Here is a 17,275-nt window from a genome sequence, read left to right on the forward strand (position 1 = left end):
TGTGACTTACTTACTGCATAGGTACATATTTTAAAAAGTGCTTTGGAACAAGATATTTCTGGAGATTTTGTTTTCCTGCTTGAAATTGTCTTGGTAAATTACATTAGTTTTAGTCTTATGAATGGCATTTCATAATACTAAACGTAGTATTTCATAATACTAAACTTAGTATTATGAAATGTCATTATAAATTACAATAAAATGGCAAGTAAGATAAAATAGAATGTATTAAAGTGGAACAAACTAAAAACATTCTTATTCCCACATAATCAGAACCATTGTCTACTGCTATAAACAAGTTAGAAAAAATATCTTTAAAAATCTAGTGTAACTTACATGAGAGAGTTTCCAATCGAATATACTTTCTAGGGGACTACTAATATCCATATAATTTAGTCTGGAAGTCTGTTAATTTCCTGTTTGAAGGGTATAACACCATTTAAAATATTTTATAAAATCTTAGAGTATTCTTTCTCATTTTCTCTGTCACTGTTTATATGAACAATAAATTTTGTGAGACAACCTTTCCCAGGGATCAATTTGTATAAAAAGGAAACAAAAAGTAAAATTTATATATATACATATATTCCTTTTTGCTTTTTTCCTCAACAGAGCTCACACAGCTTTATTTTATACTTTCCCCCATCTGTTTGGCTCAATTCTGGGCACTGGTATGTTTAAAGCAAATGATAGTGTTTGCCCAACAGAAGTCTGTAGTCAACAACCTCATTTCTATTTCTGTCTTCTAGAACTGGGCCAGAGAGTTTTGCTTAAGATAAAAAGATGTTGTGTTTTGCCTATCTTTTTATCTGCATAGGCAACTCCAAAATGACATGTAAGAACATTATCCAAGAGTATGAAGAAGATTAAGAGAGGAAAGAGGAAAAGATTTCTTTCTTTAGGCCAGTGGCTAACTCAATTAGCAGGGAACTTAATAACTAGGAATAAAAACTTCTCTATGGAACCACTAAAATAACCACACATGTCTGAAAATAGCTATCATAATCTATACTTCTATGGCTTCTAGCAAGAAAAACTTCACCTACCATTACAGTTTCTTATTTATGTAATTTTCAAGGACAATTTTGGTGCATATATTTCATAGCATTTTAAATTTAGATTACTTTAATCAATTATTAAAATTGTGATTCCCTAACTGTATATGTAATAAACAGATTATTATCAAGCATGCATTATGTTTCTTTTCTCACATGAACTTTCAAATGTAGTTTGTATAATCTATGTATTATAAAACATAATACATATTATGATATGTATTACATAATCAATGTATTATAAAACACAATACATATTATGATATGTATTACATAATCAATGTATTATGTATTTCTTTTACTTCTGCCCACATGGTACATAGGCACTAATCTATTTAGTCATTCAGTATATTTTTGGATGTCATTCTTAATGTCATTAATGTCATTCCCTTTGTGACTTATGCTATTCCATCCAGTATCAATGTGTACTGGGTTATGTTTTTCTATGTATCAGCCTCCTGATCTATAATTTACATCACTAATTCTTACTTGTCTTCTCTTAAATCTCAAATAACTTTTGATCACTTCCATTTCCAGCTTTCTTTATCTCCCTCTTTTCTCAATTTAAATTATGTAACCAGGCTTTCATCTACATTTATCTATGTCTCAACTCTTGAGAAATTGCTTCTCATTCCCTGAAAATTCATCTTTCATTCAGGTCTCGCTCCTTGGTTTAGACACCTTCTTTTTTTTTTCTTTGTCAGCTGATTATTAGGCATAAGTGCTTAGACAGCCCAAAGACACATTAACATAGCATATACAGAAAAAAACCCATTGTTGTTTTACCCCAAGTCATTTTTCCTTTCCTGTTTTTAATCTTTGTGCCATAATCCAAGGCTTCCACACTGACTATTTGCTGTCTCTCTCTCTCTGTTCATACTACATTCAAAGCTCAGTCAGGTCTACTTCTTAAATATCTCTGGAATCTTATTATGTCTGCCCTGCTCTTATTCCAGTCCCCAAGACTATCTTCTTTGCCCTGGGCTATGTGACAGGATACTAATAGATTTTCTGCTTTTTGTCTAATCTCCATTTAATCTATCCTTCATATAGTAATCAAGGTCCTCTCTAAACAAAACAAATCTGATGTCACTTTTCTCCTTAATAAATCTCTACTCATATAAACTAGTGTCCCCTTATCCTGTAAATCTTCCAGCGTCTCATGTTCTAGCCCATCCTTACCTCTCCAGCATCATATCCCACCATCAGCTCCATTTCCCTCTTTCTTTGCCCCTTTACCCCACCACACATGCCTCAATATTTTAGATTCCATCTCTCACCCTACCAGTTTAAAATCTATATAAATGCACTTGAATATTTTATTTCTCAAATGATTTTCTCTAATCCCTGGACCTTTCTGCAGCCTGTTCCCTCTTCCTAGCACACTCTTCCTCACCCACTTCCAGCCTTGCTTGGGCATTTCTCTTTGTTCTTTTCTATTTTGCTTATATGATATTTCCTCTAGATAAGTTTTCCTCCACTCTCTTCCAACCAGTCTATAGTAGGTTCTCTTCATTTCCCATGACATCTGTGTTAACAACTAGTTGCAACAATTTCAAACCTTAATGCAATTGTCTTTTTACTTGTTTTCACCTCCTTCTCCCATAAGAGTTTTTACTAGCATTGCACATGGAATTATTTTTGAGATTTTTTTTAACCATTCAGGTCATTATATGTTATCTGTTATTGGGCCTATTATATTTGTTAGTTCCTGTATTTATACTATAAATCATGGTGCAATTAGATGGATAGATAGATACATTCATTAAATAAATCATAAATATTTTTTGATGGGACTTTTTATGCTGATTAATTTTCTACTTTATAAGATCGTAGACTATAGCCATGAAGAATGATTATAAAATTCATCAGTAATTTGTTTGTGAAGACAGACACCATAAATATTTAGATGGTTTTAATATGTACTTTTCAAATTGCTTTCCAAAAACAATATTCCAATTTGAAAGATCAACTATTACATAAGCATGTACTCAATTGACTATTCTTTCAACAGGAGGGGTTATAATTATTTTTTAAATATAAGCTAAATGGGCACTACAAAATGTTAAAGAATTTTAATTTTTTTTCTGAATTGAGAGTGTGAGTATATATTTCACCTGCTTTCTCTCCCATTTGCATTTCTTCATTAGCCTACTGTCTATTTATCTACTGGATTTTACAGTGGTACTTCTTCATTTTGTAACTAATTTATGTATTGTTCTGTACACTAAAATCTGTCCTGAATATTTACCTTGCATTTGATACTTCGGTTTATATTTATATGCTGAAGTTTAATTTGTGTGTGCTTATGTGAATGTATGTATACATTTAAATCAAAATAATTTTGATTTTACCCATTTTCTTGAGGTCAATAAATTCCTCCTTTATGTAGAATTTCATAAAGATCATTATGCTTATCTTTTATTTTTAATTTAACATTTTCATTTAATTCTTTAATGCACTCAATATATTATTTAAAGGTTATTTCTTCTATAATGTTTTCCCCTTTTTCTGGTTTCTAGTCACATGGGAGTGCTCAGTATTTGAAAATAAATCAAATACAATTGGTGAATTTTTCTTACCAGATTTTCCTTAGTAAATGTTATATATGAATAATTATTTTTTAAACTACTGATACTCTAATAATGTTAATATATTGGAGACCATAGGAAATTATTAAGGATTTGCACTATTATTACTTTAAAATATCCAAATTTTAATGTATAAGCATATAAAGCATATATAATAAAGTAGTAATGTATAATGAAAGGTCATACATCAGTAAAAGTGCATAGAGAGCCTGACATATTAAAACTTCCCTATGTAAAATAATATCTACTTTAAAAGAAGTTAAAATAAATTAGACTATATTAAAAGGCATTTATAGGAGTTGAAATAGAAATAATCATTAAACATGACTGAAAACGTTTGCAAACTCGCGTATAAGTCATTTTAAGCCATAATATATCAAAATAATTTTTATTAAAATATTTCTATAGTTTTATGATAATATAATTAGAAGTCTGTATGCATATTAAATAATAAAATTTCTTTTATAAGTTAAAATATTGTTTAATGTTTTAAAAACTAAAAAGACACTATCAAAAATATTACAGCATTAAAATTTGTAAAAGTGTTTGTATACATAGAGTAATGTGTGCACATACATGGACATACACACACACACAAATACATATAACTGGAGTGATTTCAAGTAAAAATGCATGCTATTCCTGCTTTATTCTTCTATCTATTAGAAGCAAGTTATTAAGACCAGTTCACACTTAGGGAAAGACAGATTACATTCCCACATATGAAAATGGAAATATTGAAGAATTTCTGGATGTATTTTAAAATAGTCTCAGAAAGAAAGAGAGTGAAGGAAAGAGAAAGAAAAATGAAGGAACCAGGGAAGGATAGAAAATAGTTCCAGCACTGTGACAATGTGTGTAGAGATAAAATATCTATGAAAATATGAAAAACTACAGTAGTTTTGGAAAAAGTCTGATAAATCTCTGAGGGAAGTGACTAAATTATTTCTGTAAATCAATGCCATACTTTAAAGCACTAATATGTAAGGAAATATGAATATGAGATGACTGATATAACATTTTCAACAGGGAACATATTGATGACAGCCATAATTTATTCATTCAGCAATTGTATGATAAATGTTAAGATAAAAGAAATGAGGCAAGGTAAGGTGTAGCAAGTTCTGATGGTTTTATTTGAGGTAGAATAATTAGGCAAGACCTCTCTAATTAGCTGATATTTAAGCAGAGACTGAAATAAAATGACAGATCAAGCCATGCAAATATCTACATAAAGATTGCTCAAGCTATGTGAAGTCCAAATACTCAAAAGCTAGAATCTGTTTTGTTTGTTCAGAGAAGCAAAAGTAGAGAGGAGGAACTGGAACAAAGTAAATAATATGGTAAAATGGCATAAAGATTCAATCAGAGGAGCGATGGCAGAGGGAGACAATCACCCTTGCTTTGAATGAGTGAAGAAAAGTGACATTGCTAGGTAAAATGTGAAGCCTCGTAAGAACTGGGAACAGATGTGTTGATGTGACCTGATTCATGTTGTCAAAGGATCACTCTTGCTATTGTATGTAGAATAGAGTTTCAGAGGCCGAAAGGAAACCAAGGAGACCAGTTGGGGTACTATTGCCAGATTCCAGGTAAGAAATGGTATTGCCTTTGACAAGGAAGTAGTAAAAAGTGGTTGTATCCTGAAAAGGTTTCTCAGTTAAGAGCAAAATTTATCTATAAATTGATGTAACTGAAATATGGGAAGATAAGAGGAAATTTAGAAGAATGTCAAAATTTTCATATTGGGCACATTGAGTATGAGACACCTATTTTGTACAAAATTTGATATATGAGCAAACTAGTTAAATATATGATTCTATAGTTTAGAAGAGAATTCCCACTGGGATTAAAAACATCTGGAGCCGTCATCATTTAGCTAGTTAAAACCTCTGGGACTAGATGAAATAAAAGAATGGGTAAATGCAAAAAAACAACAGCTTTATGGACTTAGTTCATAACTTAAGGCTGAAAAAGATGAGGGACTATTCATAAAGGTTATTGGGACAATGAAGCAAGAAACTTAGAGATGGTGGTAGCCTGAGACCAAGTGAAAAAAATAAGTGTTGCAATAAGGAAGGAGTAAGGACTTGGTCCAATGCTACGCATAGTTTGAGGAAAATGAGGTTGACAATTTAAATATTGTCTTTTCTGTTATGATGGTAGCCAAAACAGAATACACTGGCGTGTATTCAAGAGAGAAAGGAAGAAAAGTTAGTGGAAATAGCTAGGGAACAGAATATTATAATACTATTCAGTTCTTCATTATAGAACGAACTAGTTCTTCATGATATAATATTGAGAAAAGTTGAAATAAAAGTTTATTTATTACAAAATTTATTTTATAATATAATAAGTTTATTATAAAAATGCGGAGTATTTTGTGGATATTTTTATGCCATTTGTGTGGGACACACAGTGGTGGAAATAATTTTTTAATATACATATTTATATCTAATTAATAAGAAATGGTTGGACGTCTGGGTACCAAACTTTTAACATTTGTTTTTTAGGGGTAGGAGTCGTAGGATAGGAGAGAAGAAGAAGCAGTATTTGTTTTTTGTTTGTTTGTTAAATTTACCTACTTTTTATCTGCCTGTTTTTATAGAATGTGCATGGTCTTCCAGCTTCAAAGTAGAAACTGATGTAGGGTAAATGTACAGGTAAAATATACTAGAAGAATATTTATTTCATCTTTCATTTGGCTGACAATATTTAGTTGGCTAGGCAATATACTAGAGATAGAGTGATGAACAAGACAAATATAGTTTCTTTCTTCCTGAATTCAACATTGTAGAGCAGTTGTTGTCTACCCTAGCCACATTTTAGAATTGAATAATCCTGCTGCATAGAGTCTTTCAAGAGCAATTGAAGTGAAGTCTGGGAGTGGAAGTCCAGGCATCTGTATTTTTTTGAAAAAGCTCACTATACAATTCTGTTGTACAACAAAGATTGAGTATCACTGCCCAAAGAAATGTTTAAGGTGTTTAGAGAATATAACTGACCTGCAAGAACAATATTTTGGAGAGAAATCTAACATTCTTTCTCTATAACCTTACCCAAATTCACTCAAAGATGTGAATAAATACTTCAAAGTGTTTAACACATTCCTGCTTCTATTAATCATATGTATTTCTGCATACTTTTTTTGTTATGGTAAAAAATGCAAGACACAAAATTTACCATTTTAACCATTCTTAGGTGCACGGTTCAGTAAACATTCTATTTATGGTAATAACATTTAACAAATGTTAACAACCTCCAACAAACTATAGGTTAAGTTTGTTGGTGTGTTTTTGCGTGTTTGGCTTTGCCTATCGGTAATTTTGCTCAGCTCTCACTAATTAATAAACTGCACGAAATCACACTATTACTATAAGTTATAAACACATTTCTACAAAATGATTATTTTATTAGTATAATTCATACAGTCACAGTCTTCTTAGATTTTGATGAAGCACTTTGGTAATAAAATTACCATTAATTTACAAAAAGTACGAACCAGAAATTATCATTTATCAGGTCTCATAGTTTAAAGCGTTCACAGGACTCACCATCTCCAAACCACCTGTCTTAGTCAGTTCATGGCTGCTATACCACAGACAAGATAGTTTATGAATAGCATACATTTATTTTCACTGTCTTGAAGGCTGGAAATAGGAGATGAGGGTGACAGCATGGTCGTGTTCTGAGAGGGTGATAGTACAGGTTGCAGTCTGAGGACTTGTCCCCTCACGTGGTGAAATGAGAGTGAAAAAACTATCTGGGGTTTCTTTTTCTAAAGGTACTAATCTTATTCAGGAAGCCTCCACTCTCATGATTAAATTATATCCCAAAGTCTCCACATCCAAATATCATCACACTGGGGATAGCTGTTTTAACAAATTTTGGAGAGACACATTCAGTTCATAAAGCCAATTCCTTTATTTGTTAACTTATTGATTATTTCTAAAGAAGCATCCTTAAGCCCAGAGAAGTAAGATGAACACAGAGAGATCTTAGCCATACAGCAGAACCAAGACTAATTTCTTCATGGCTGAGTCCTACGTTCTTTCCTTTGCATATAAAAATGACTAATAAAATATCCCTTTTTATATCTGTATATCAATGCATAGACCGTGGTATTGGGTAGACAGCTTCAGCTATGCTGTGCATTCAATTTGCACCCATTCTCTTTCCTTCCCTTGTCTTCTTGCCTTCTTTGCATTCTCATTTTTTTCTTTTCCTCTTCCCTTGCTAAGTTGCAATGCTGTATTTGCTTTTCTTTAATTTATTTTCACAGCAAGAGTGCCTCTGGCTGCCAGCCAAACTTTACTTTATGTAAGGGAGACAAGTGCTGTTTGTTATGTGGAATGTTGCTGTTTTCTGTTCTTGGAAAAGTCAAACTGAGAGTATATTCAGCCAGCAATTTTTCCAGCTCATTTGGACAGAGGTGTTTCTTCCTAAAAATTTCCTTCATAAAGTGACTTCAAGCAAGCTCAGCCTCTTGCACTCAACTGGATTTTGAATTGTGATTAGATTGGCTGTCCAGTCAGAAATATATTAATTTAATCTCCTAAACTTCTACTTCCCTGCCTTATTTTTTTAAAATATACTTAACCATGGGCAGCCATTTTATCTTCATGATTTTCCAGTCCCTTGTGTCATGTTATGCTCACAGAATACATCCGGACAAAACCAAATGCATACAATCAATTATTACTTAAAGCAGCGTTTAGGGAGACATTTGCTAACCAAGTAATATTTGGAAAATATGAGTTATGGTTAGCCACAATGGCCTAATGGTTACTGACTTCCCAAGGTAACTTAATGAAAAGACAAAATTTTTTAAGCTTATTATTTTTAGTAACTAACACTCAAAATGGTACCCATGAGCTCTTGTTAAACAGGTGTATAAGCTGTAATACAAAATAAAAATGCAAAATATAATTTCTTTGTGAATGTCATGCATATATATATACATATTCAGTTAAAAATGTGTTACCTTGTGCATTTTCTACAGTCTTTTCCCCATGCAAATAGCTTCAAATTTGTTTTCTCAAAATTTTATTTACCTATATTTTAGACCTGTATATCATCATTTACATATGTTTGACAAATCTGTTTTTTAATGTCCCTTGACTAGGATTTTGTGTTTTAGCTTCTTAGCCACATTTTTAGCTCTAGTTTTCTTTGAGATGGCTGACTATGCTTTTTGAAATGTTACTTTGGAAATAAATTTAAATTTCTTCTCCTTGTCTGTTTATAGAAAATAAATATTAGTTTTATTCTGTATCTTTTTAGGTACAAAATTAACCATCCTTTTCTAGGTTTCACTTAATCAAATACCATCCATGTGTATACTTAGTTTTTCTCCTATGAAACTTTAAACAAGTATAGTTGTATGAACTTTAATTTTGACATATCACAAGAGGTCAATATTGAGTGCAAATTAGTTAGATTAAAATGTTGGATGTTTGCATTGAAAGGATTTGCTTTTCAAAAATCTCAGGAACAAATTAATTCAGAATGTAGCTCACCTTTGAGCATAAGTGAGCTACAATTGAATATATAATACCTAATTCAGTTTTCACCTGGGTGTTTTCAACTTGAATCTATTTTTTAGCTGCACTTGATAAGTACATTGGAGTGATTTTTGAAATGGAATCAAAGTCAAGTGCAAATTCTTCCTGAAAATGAACATCATATTTCCACAATTAACTTGACTGTTTACAAAAATTTATATGCACACAGAAGGATTGTCTTCAGAACCTTTGAAAATATCAGCCTGTATGAGTAGATAGATAAATGGCTAGAATTGTTAGATATTGATAGAACTTCTATTCAATTTTTAAAAAATGTATCTATAGTTCGACCCTATGTTTTCTATACACACGTTTTAGTCAAAACTTTTCACTTATTTGTACACTTCAGGTATTTTGAGATTTGTCTCTAAATTGAAAATTTTAACAAATAGACAAATTCAAGTTAGGCAATTGGCTATATGAGTAGCTTCAATATGATTGGGACTGGGGGCAGAGAAATTCTAGGCAGACAAGGGCAGGTCCCTGGCAAAGCTCCACCCTCAAGCTGAAAAGCCTGAGACCTGGAACAAAGTGAAAACTTATATCCCTGTTTTCCCACTCCAAAGTTGCCTTTTCCTGAACCACCCATGGCTCCATCCTATCCCATTCTGTGCCTATAAAGACCCCAGATTCCTCCGGCTGAGAGTAGAAGGAGCTGGACTTAGGAGACTATGGCTGGACGTCGGAGAGAAGGGACGGTTTGACGGCATAATTCTGGAAAAGAATCTGGCTGTCTTCAGGGGAAGATTACCTTCCCTCCCCAGCCCCTTTTCAGCTCCCCTTCCCAGCTCCCCTTCCCACTGAAAGCTACTTGAATCAGCAATAAAATCCCCTTCATTTACCACCCTTTAATTAGTTCCTGGGACCTCATTTCTCTTGGACACAGACAAGAGCTCAGGAGCCACAAGTGCTGATACAAAAGGGCCCACTGAGCTGTGAACACTTGAGCCATCCACGGATGGCAGAGCTAAAAGAGTGCTGTAACACTCCCTCTGGGGCGTCGGGGGGTCATGGGCACCCGCAGAAAAGATGCTGCCACAGGGCCCACACTCCCATGCTCCTGCTGGCGCCCAAAAGTGCTCTCCCTGGCTCCTGCAGCCACTCACTTGCATGCTCTCTCCCATGAGAGTGGAATGCAGTGGGTCTCAGTTATTGGAGTTCGCCCCTGCTGGTGCTAGAGCAGCCGGCTGGTTCCAGCGCTCACGCACTCCAGTTCCTGTCCCATTGGCTCACACACTCCCTCCCGTGGGGAGTTGAGAGCTGTGGGCTGAGTAAATGAGGCACCCCCTTCATGAATCCCGTGTAGGGATCAGGGAAATGTCCTGCTTCAAATACACATATATGTAAGAAAGACCACATTTCATTATATTTTTAAACCAAATTCGATTGGATTCAACTACTACATGCTAGGAATAACAGGATGGATAATCGCTTCTACTGGCAGCAAATGAGATTCTCACTTCTGTGGGAATTAAAATATAATTAATTAATTAATTAAATCGAAATGGTGACTAAGCAACCTAAGAGAATTAGATAAGTAACTCTGATTTTTATTTTACTATGTCCATAGTTCAGGCGGAAATATAACTAACATCTTGTGATTTTCCTATAGATCTAAGGAGTTACTCTAGGAAAGAAATAGGCCCTATAAGAAATCTAGATGACTGGGTTGCAATATTATTTTTTCCAGTGGTGAGAATAGAAGGCTATTTATACATTTCAATGTATAGAGTAAAGGCAGAGTCACCCAAGACCATTATCTTGAGCGAAAGGAGATGACACTGTAGTGGCACATAAAGCCTATAGCTCTTAACAAATGAAGTTGCTGTTTCTTTGTTTTTTGTTAGCACAATGAAAAAGAAACAGAAATATGAACATCCATCTGTTTATATATTTTACATTTTTCATAGGTTTTTAAGTTTCATATAAAAGAAAAGATAGTATTTCAGTAAATATTTTAAAATATCTAAAATATATATTTTTATTAAATTCCATTACAGTTCTATGATCAATCATATGACATAGAATAATTTCAGAGGAATAAACATACAATATAATACATTGTGATTTTATAAGCCTGTTACTTTTCATCAAAGTTCCAAGTATCATAATTATTCATGCAATTTATTATATTTAGCCTTAAATCAGTCTCATCTTTTCTAAAAACAAAAAAAAAGAGCCTCGAACATACCTTCAAAAATCAGTATTTCTAAAAATGATGTCAGTCTAAACATTCCATTAATATTAATTCACGGAAATTTCTTTAAAACATTCCACAGTGTTTCAACACTTTGTAGGTAATTTTCTTTTTCTTTTTTTCCCAAGTAATAAATTTCAAATCTATTCTGTCTTCTATCACCAACAAAGCAGACATGTAGTCTCCAAGACAGTACACACTCATGAGCATAAATTTAATTTAGATGTTTAAATATCAGCATATTTTTAACCAGAGGAACAATGACAAAGATCAGTTTATCCAATAGTTAGACAGTCGTGGTATCCAAACTCTAAGAGTGATTATTTAACTGAGAACAAGAGTGAGTTTTCTGTTGGGTAAATTCTTTTCCTTCATAATAAGAAAATTTTCTAAAACCTGGCCCTATGATCAATAAAAAATTATGTCTTTCTCATGTTTTACTTTGCATTATTGTCATAAGCAAAGATTTTAATGTGCACTTTTCATAAAAGCATGTACAGTTCTCTAAAAAATTTACTTTAGTCTACAAGATGCTTTTAAATAAGTTAGAGTTGGACTGTATTTGCCTCAGTGGAAGGGACCTAATTTCAATTTTCAGTACTATAATACTGAATTAAGTCTTCCCATGAGAATGCATCTTAGTAAAATTTTTATTTTAATTTTAATAATAATTTTAATTTTAATAATAATTTCATTATGTGAATAAAATGTAAAATCCAGAAGAAAATTATGCTCATATTTGTGAATTTGTTATCATTCTTTTATTTTTATTAGACTCTAATCATTTTAGGGCAAAAGTTATTTCTTTGCTTAGATTGGAACATTAATCTATCGATGATTAAAATATGTTACATGTATATTAATGTAAGGCATGTTATTTTCCCCTTAGAAAAACATTTCTGAGAAATGGAAGAATCATCTTTCACTTAATTCCTTACAAATTATATCATATGAATAGGCATTGTCTCAGTTACTTCATTTTAAATAATGTTTGTGAAAGATGCATTAATTTGAAATCTCAGTCAAAGCTAATGTTTAGTGCTTACAATGGTTATCTGAAAAATTCCATTAAAATAAGAGATGAACAGGATTATCTTGCAATCATCAATGCTGGGCCTTCATGTTACAATTTTAAGTAGATGTTGCTGCTATATTAACAATTAATTTAAAGGGCAATAGAGTTAAGCTCTGTTGGAGAATCTTGCAATAAGCCAAAGCAATCAAAAAGAACAATTAGAAAAGTTGGAAAGCAAAACAAACACAATACATGATTGGAAGCAATAGGGGAAATGTTGAGGCAAACAAATACAGAAACCAATATCTTAGAGAGTAAGTGGGGAAACTTGGAAGGGTGAGAAGGCTCTCCATCACCAGACATTCTACTTCAAGGCATAGGTTTATTTTTAGTGCTAATTCCCTTAGATGGCTGCTAAGAGACAAAGAATTAGCAGAAACATAGGTAATCTAAGTAACTACAGATACTCCAAAATCAATTCTGTGGCAGTCACAGTAGCTGGGAGCTGGATATGAAGGTGAGACCGCTATAAGAAGAAAGAGACATGGAAATGGCTCTGAAACTCATATAGTGTTTCACCATGAGGCTTTAGCCAAAGGAGGCTAAAAAGTCAGGCAGAAAGCAGCTGACAGGCAGAATAGAGTTCTAGACTTTCTTAATGCCAAGGTGATTGAAAATTAATTTCAAAATCTTCCTAGAGAATACTGGCAAATACTGCAGAATTCAGTTAGAAACCCTGAAAGGCTGCCAAAAGAGTAGAGAGGTAAACCTGTAGGTAGGTTGACCCTTCTAAAAACTGTAAGTCAAGCTCTGAGTCAGCTCAGTCATAGGCTGACAGAAAGTTCTGCCAGCCTTCCATTCACCTCATAGATGAGGGTGAACTTTGTTCAGAGTCTCCACAATTTATTTTATTCAATTAATAACATTCAATCCATCAAAATGTAATAAAATGTCAAAAAGAGGGTCCAGTTAAAAAAAAAAAAACACAATATACACAGACCCACTGATGACCCAGGTTTTGGAGTTATAAAAGATGGTTTTATAAAATAGCTGTGCTTAATATATTCAAGAAAATTTGTGACAAATGGAAAATTTTGCTAGACACCTTGAATCTAAAATCTATGAGAACATAATCTAATGCAATTCTGAAATTTATAAAAGAATTAAATTTAGAAAAATTAAGAACGACATGATGCCTATGACAGAAGATTGAAGACAGCAAAAGAAGAAGCTACTTCATCCTCTGAAGAAAGATAAAACTATTAAAAGCACTGGGCCTGAGAATGCAGAGGGTAGACACAAGGGTAAATACAAAGAGAATAAAGAATATAAGCAGCATATGGGACATAAAAGGTAAATTTAATGTATGTGTAATTTAAATCCCAGAGGAGGAGACAGAAAATGGAACAGAAACATAATTTGAAGAGAAAATGACTAGAATTTTGCAAAAGTAATAAAAGATATTGAGTCACAGGTCAAGGACTATGAGCCCAAAGCTCCATGAAGAAAAAACCAACAACAAAATCCACAACTAGTTATATCTTCGTAAAACTTCTGAAAACTTACAAAAAAAAGAAAAACAGAAATCAATCAAGATTAACTTCAAAGAAGAAACAGTAGAAGACGTAGCTGACTTCACACACACAGAAAAATGGAATTCAGAAAAGAATAGGATGATATTTTTAAAGTGCTGAAAGACAGTAACTCTTATTCCATAGTTCCAGATAAATTATTCTCCAAATGTAAATGGGAAATAACATCATTTACAAACTAACATAAAACTAAATTTGAACATATTCTTTCTCCAAGAATATCTCTTCTAAAGAGATGGAAACAAGGAAAATGATCTCAGCTGGAAAAAATATACTTAGGATAAAAAGCAGAGTAATAAAAGTAACTGTGATAAATATACCTGAATATTGGCTATCTAAAATAATATATTCTCGTCTAGAATTTTAAATATATGTAAAAACAACACTAATGATCATAACACAAGAAGCAGGGATGACCAGCAGTTTGGGAGGCTGAGGCGAGCAGATCACCTGAGGTCGGGAGTTCGAGACCAGCCTTAGCAATGTGGTGAAACTGCGTCTCTACTAAAAATACAAAATTAGCCGGACGTGCTGGCACATGCCTGTAATCCCAGCTACTTGGGAGGCTGAGGCAGGAGAATTGCTTGAACCGGGGGAGGCGGAGGTTGTGGGGAGCCAAGATCGCTCCATTGCACCCCTGCCTGGGCAACAAGAGTGGAACTCCATCTCAAAAAAAAAGGTTTTCTAGTGCTGTCTTGGAAGTTGAAAAATAGTAATTTTTATTACTAAAATATATAAATTAATAATTATTAGTACTGATTTATTTATTGATAATACCAGACTAATAAAGCATTGATGCATAATGTATTGCTTAAAATAAGCACTAAAATACTATTAAAATAAACAAATAAAATATTATGAGAGAAAAGTAGAAGAACTGAATATTGTGAGTAAATCAAAATAGGACCATGAAAGAACAAAAGGAGAAAAAAAATTAGAAGAGACAATGAAAAATAAATAGCAACAAGGTAGTTAGTTATAAATGAATTATCCCTAATTGGATTAAGTTTATATGGAATAAAATGCTTAAATTATTAAGACTGTCTGATTTTTTTAAAAAATGTACTTCTTATAAGATGCCCATGATAAATACATGGATATAACAATTCTGAAAATAAAAGAATAAAAAATACATACAAAGAAAACACTAAAAGAAATCTAGTGTAACTACACTGATATCAGACAAAATGGAGTACAGAGCAAGAAGCATTTCTTTATCTGTCTTTAATGGGAACCTGCTCATTGAACATTTGATCTTAGGAAAACAGTAATGGAGTTCGTGATGAATAACATAATATTGATAACATAGTACTTATCTTTCCCTCAACCCCAGTAATCTTTCATTACAAATTATTTCTTCTGCCTTGTATATAAAATGTCTTCTTTTAAAGTACGATCCTTCTACTCATTGAAAAAAATGCCTTATATCATCATATTACAAAATAATAAGTACATTAAGTAATATAAAATAACCTCACTTCCTATTTCCCTTCATCAAAAATTTAATTTTTCTTAGCAACCAAACTTCTGCAAGCCATATTCTGTAAAAATTATTTTCATATCCTCACCTTCTATGCACTTTCAACCCATTCCAAAATGGGTTCAAGCCACTGGAAAATGCTTACTCATGTCACAGTGCCCCTCAGCCACTAAATCCAATGGATAGTTTTTAGTCATCTTGTTTTCCACCTACATAGCATTCAAGATTTTAATGGATTATTTCTGAAACTCTTCAAATCCTTTTCATGACACTAGTGTCCCTTCCCCCGTTTCTCACTGATTTTCTCCAGGCTGCTTTGTTAGTTAGCTCTTCTTTTTTTTACACCACTAATAAACCAATCTTGGGTCATATTACTGGGTGAGAAATTGGCATAAATTTCATGTTACAACACACATAGACAGTCGTCAAGACCCTCTAATATTCAAATTCTTCAAATAAGTAACCCTTAGCCTCCACAACTTATTACACTGAAAGTTGCACGCCGAAATATTAGTCTACATTTTTAATAAAGAAGCTCATACAAAATAAGCCAAGCCTACATCTGAAAAATAAGACTTTTAAAAACATATTTCTTCGTTTTATAAACAAAATATAATAGTTTCATTCGAATTTGAGAATGAAATCTGTGTAATCCAAAACAATATCAATCCTAAATAACTGACATTTAGAAACAGTGATTAAGATCAGGAAATAGTGGAAGATAAAATGCAGTTTTATTTCTCAAAGCTAAGTTTGTTTATCTAATTTAGAACAGGCCCTATATAAATACATATTTACACATTTAAAGCACAGGAATTTTTCTATATTAGCTCATCAGTTCTGTTTTAGTACAGAAACCAAAGCATTTATAAGTTAGGAATGGGATGCTTAGATCTGCCTAGAAGAGATTGCACAAAAGAAAAAGCCTGGATTCTTTTTAAAAACTCCCAACCTTTGATGCATTTACAAATCTAGCACATTTGGATTTGCCATTTGACTATAAGTAATGGAAGGAACATTAAAGCTATTTCTGTACAGTAAAAAATGTCAGCTAAGAATGATTTCAATGACTTAAATTTCACATGTTCTAGGAAATTGCTTATATAACAATCAGCCATTTGAAGTGGTAAAAATTCTCTGAAATCACCAGAAAATTGTTGTGTCTTAGATGGCATTCATGTATTCCAGATTCGTTGTTAACATTTGAGGGGCAGTTTCCCATTTTACTCGTTAGTGTTGTTTTTTGAACGTCTAACTTATTTTTCAAAATTGTTCATTTATTCTAACTACTTCAGGGTTTTTAGTTTGTTATGATAAAAAAAGGCTATTTTATTTCTTTTTCTGCCCCAATTACCATTTTATATCATAATACTCCAGATATACTGGTATAATACTCCCAATACTAGCAAACAATTAAACATTTTAATTTCAACATAGTTTTGTAAGAAAATGAATTATCACTATTATCTGTTTCTCAGTTCCTAGAACTTAATAGGAACTCTTCTATAAATAATAATAACTCAATAGGTATATGTTGTATACCTGAAGAAACATACACAGTAATTTGATTGACCAACCTGAGAGACTATTGAGACATGTAAAATGCAACTTGTGGTCCTCGAGTGAATATATTTTCTCTACAGGCCAATCAACAACACTTGAAGCTTAGGTATTTGATAGTAGTAATTTATTAATTTTTAAATTTATTTTGACTGGCCATTATTTGAGCAACATATTATCAAATAGTTTAAAAAAAATAAGAAACTATATTGTTAGTTCCT

Source organism: Pongo abelii, chromosome 3 (assembly GCF_028885655.2).
Source record: "Pongo abelii isolate AG06213 chromosome 3, NHGRI_mPonAbe1-v2.0_pri, whole genome shotgun sequence".
Taxonomy (NCBI): domain Eukaryota; kingdom Metazoa; phylum Chordata; class Mammalia; order Primates; family Hominidae; genus Pongo; species Pongo abelii.